A 4,166-nucleotide genomic window follows, 5' to 3' on the forward strand; every position below is an offset into this window, starting at 1 on the left:
CCTGTAGTCCCAGCTACTCGGGAGGCTGAGGCAGGAGAATGGCGTGAACCCGGGAGGCGGAGGTTGCAGTGAGCTGAGATGGTGCCAACACTGCACTCTAGTCTGGGCGAGGGAGCAAGACCCCGTCTCAAAAAAAAAAAAAAAAGGATTCTGTGTCATTTTTTTAGAGTTCCACAATGATATCCTTAACTAAAGGAAACATTCCTCCCCTGGGCTAAAGAAAAAAACATGTTGCAAACTGCAAGTTGCCTAACAAAAAGTCTCCACTTTCTAACATGCATAAGAAAATCCTACAATCTACCTTTGCAAACCTATCGTGTATATCCCTTACACTAATCATGAACTGCAGTTTAAACTGACAAGTCATTGCTGTCCTTCTCTGCTTTTGCTCATGCCATTTCTCATGAATGGAATGTCTTTTCCATATTCATCAGAATGAAGCAAAAATCTATCACCTTCAAGAAATCTTCCTTCATCATCTCAGGAGAGATTTATTTCACTTCTAAACACCACTAGCATTTGCTTGCACCATCATATGACACACTATGCCTCGTACAATAACTGATTACATTACATTTTCTCTAAGGTTTAAAAGTTCCTTAAGGTTGAGGCAGCTTTCCCAGTAACTTTGTTTGCCCACAATGCCTGATAAAAGACAGATACTTATTTAAATGAAGTAAACACCTAACTGCCCTTCATCCTAAAAACAGCATCGATACAAACAGTTAAGTGATTAGGCAGGTACTCTGAAGTAGCAAGTTCTATCAGGCAAGCGACTTTGGGAGGCTGAGACAGGAGGAGTTTGAGACCAGCCTGGACAACATAGCCAAACTCTGTCTCTAAAAAAATTTCAAATAAAAATAAAAGTGGCATCAAATAACCAATTCTCACTATGTAAGAAATTCCAGGCCCCCCTGTGTAGTTCCATAAGTCTAAAAAATGGCATTATTCAAATATTTCCTAGAATTGCTCCAGCTACAAGAACGTTTGAGGAAATTAGGGCAATCTGAAATAACTTTCTGAAAGTCAAAGAGACTCATCTGCTGTCCTATTTTTAGCCAAGCTACAGCTAAGCTGAAATCACCACAACTTTCCCCACATTAGGAAGAGCTTCTTGAAAATACGGCCAAGGGCAAGGGGCAGCGAAGCAAAAGGTTACATCACATCAGGCGCAGAAGAGAGCCTAGATCTTCCTGGAATCTAAACTGATCATCCTAGTCTCAGAGGACTCCTTAATAATCACCTGGCAACCAAATACTCATCTTGATCATAATCACCGTCTGAACCCAGGACTAACTCCAATTCAACTGAACCTAATCATTTAATCACCAACTTCACCACCACCACCTGCCCCTACACCCTCCAAAAAAGTATTAATAGAAGAGAGAATTCGATTTTAGAAATGACTGATAATTTTTAATCCAAAGTGCTGTAAATTAAATACTTTTCAGAAACCAAATGACCCTAAAGCATTTATCAGTCTTTAACTGTTTAGAACCAATCCCACTAAAAGAGGAATTATTACATCGGGAAGTAAACAAGTTACCTTTTAAATTGTGTAAGCATCACTGCCAGTCCTTTTAAATATAGAAAATTCTTAACACTACAATTAATTTACTTAGAACTCTCCTCTTAAAGAACAAAATTACATATAATAAAAGAGAAAATATGAGGCCCCACTGATTTCAGTTGGGAGACTATGAATATATGTTACTGCTCAGATTAAAATATTGCTCTGCACTCTGGACTCTGTAATCTTCTGAACTTTACTACCTTTAAAGTGGAAATTTGGACTTAAAAGTATGCTTAAAGAAATTTGATCACCAGATTAAAATCTGCCTTCAAAAAGTGAATCAAAATTTTGATACTCCATTGAGATATTTACAGAAATAATTTGTCAGTCATAATTTTAAGAACCAAAAACACGGCCGGGCACGGTGGCTCACGCCTGTAATCTCAGCACTTTGGGAAGCCGAGGCGAGCGGATCAGGAGGTCAGGAGTTCGAGACCAGCCTGGCCAATATGGTGAAACCCCGTCTCTACTAAAAATTAGCTGGGCGTGATGGCGCACGCCTGTAGTCCCAGCTACTCGGGAGGCTTAGGTAGAAGAACCCCTTGAACCTGGGAGGCGGAGGTTGCAGTGTGCCGAGATGGCGCCACTGCACTCCAGCCAGGGCAACAAAGCGAAACTCAGTCTCAAACAAACAAACAAAAAAGAACAACAACAACAAAAACACACCTTGTCAAGCAGCCGTAACTAACCACTAACTAGCAATGACTGATAAAATGGGGTCCTGAGGCAGGAGGCCAGGATTAAAAGCAGAGAATTAGAATAAGACACACGAATTAAAATAATCTAAACTAAAGCAACATGGAACTTAGAAAATCTACAGGACAGGACTACATTATAAATTTAAAAATCTTTCAAAGACTAAAAAGCCCTGCTGGAAAAACCAATCACTAACAAATGTGAAACATACAAGAACTAAAAATTATTCAAAACAATTTCAGCATTTGATACTAACCCACAATTCTGAAAACGCAATTTCATGCTTCTCAAAACCTGCTACATGCTCTCTTCTATGATAGTCCGAAATAACAAGTAATTCAAAAAGTACTTAAACCGACGTAACATTTTAGTAAATGTATAATAGGTTTGAAAGAATAAAACAAGTAGAGATAGAGCAGAGTACAGGATAACTGAGAGCCAAAAGGCTGTTTCCTGGAGGGCAGCACTGGTCTTGGATTGGCAGAAGGGGAATTTTAAAATATATTCATGAGATGAATTATACCAAAAAAATGACTCATGCCTTTATTATTTGCACAAGCATATGTTTGAAAATGCACTTTTAACCTTTGGACAACCAAAGTGGTATCACATACCTTAAAGCATTGTTGCCTATATTAATTTTGGTGCTACAGTCTAAATCCTTAACGAAACTCACGCTATACATTTTCGTAATGAAACCCTGTAGAAATGGAAAGGCGTATATTCTTTAAGTAAAGGTTACCTGATTTTTCACTTGTTTAAAGTTTCAGTTTTGCTTTTCAATCTATTATCGAAAACACCCCTTGTGGGACATTGTAAAGGGCAGACCCTCCTGTCAAGCCAGAAGGCTCAAACACAAAGACATTGAGCTAACCAAGTGCTGTAATTCTTCCAAACTGAGCCTCTCCACACCCCCTCCACCCTTCCCCCCAACAGATATGTCTATTAAATCAGTGTCTGTTCTCCCCCTCGCACAACAAAGAGAACTTCTCACCGCATGAAATTGCCGCTGAATGGACACCAGAAAGCAGGATTTGCATAATTCCTTCCAAGGAAACCTTGTCGGGAAGGAGGGGATGAGGGGCCCAAGCGAACGGACAGATTCTCCTACATTCTGCCGGGAAGACCTGGTTCCCAAGAATATTCCCCTGGGGAAGACGGGGCTGGAATTCTGGGCCTCCCCGAGGACTGGGCGTGGGGGACAGCGGACGACGAGAGGGCATCTCCCCACACACCAGCAGCACCGAAGCAAAGACGGGGAAGTAACAATGCTGGAGGACAGGAGAGTCAGACACAAGGATGAACTGGGGCTAGGGGGCGGCGGGCGGAGCGGAGACACCACACGGGCCACTTACTTTTTGGAGGGGGGTTAAATATATGAGTTAAGCCCTTATGGTCCCGCCGGCCGCCGCACAGAGGGAAACGGGACCTTGGGAGAGAAAAACAGACAAAACACACAGTGTGAGAGGCGCAGCTCGGCCGCCCGGCCCCTCCCGGGGCGCCCCCGTCCGCGCTCCCTCCAGCCCGCAGGGAAAAAGCCACCCGAGGGCGGCCCAAGGTCCAGGAGGCGGGGGGCGGACGGGGCATTCGGGCGAGGCTGCGGCTCCGGCCAATCCCCAAGAAGGGACGAGAGCGACCCCCGCAGAGGCTCCTCGGTCGGAGCCGGTCCTACCCCCTCCTCCCCGCGGCACGACACCGAACACAAATACGCACACACCGACCCGTGCGTCGAGGATTAACTCCCCGGCCGCCGCCGCCCGCTGAGGAAGTGCAGCCGCTGCCCCCCGCGGCCATGACACCCCACTTGGCTCGGTCAGGCGCACCCGGGGACTGTGACAGCTCCAGCTCCCTCCGCCCCCATCTCCACCTCACGCTTCGCACACGCCCGAGCGCCGGG

General features: G+C 44.8%; 1 protein-coding gene across 4 annotated transcripts in view; it reads right to left on the reverse strand.

Annotated features, from left to right (window-relative positions):
- Positions 1 to 4,150, reverse strand: part of LCOR (ligand dependent nuclear receptor corepressor) — a 162,292-nt gene extending 158,142 nt beyond the window's left edge. For 2 of the 4 annotated variants that reach the window (XM_011951200.1, XM_011951199.1), the window contains exon 1: positions 3,625 to 3,700. The gene's annotated coding sequence lies outside the window, so the exon portion shown is untranslated. Of the gene's footprint in view, positions 1 to 3,624; positions 3,701 to 3,982 lie in introns of those variants that run through there. The other 2 variants (XM_011951201.1, XM_011951202.1) reach the window with 2 other exon arrangements.
- Positions 4,151 to 4,166: the final 16 nt, after the last annotated feature.

Source organism: Colobus angolensis, unplaced genomic scaffold (genome assembly GCF_000951035.1).
Source record: "Colobus angolensis palliatus isolate OR3802 unplaced genomic scaffold, Cang.pa_1.0 Scaffold316, whole genome shotgun sequence".
In the NCBI taxonomy this organism is placed as follows: domain Eukaryota; kingdom Metazoa; phylum Chordata; class Mammalia; order Primates; family Cercopithecidae; genus Colobus; species Colobus angolensis.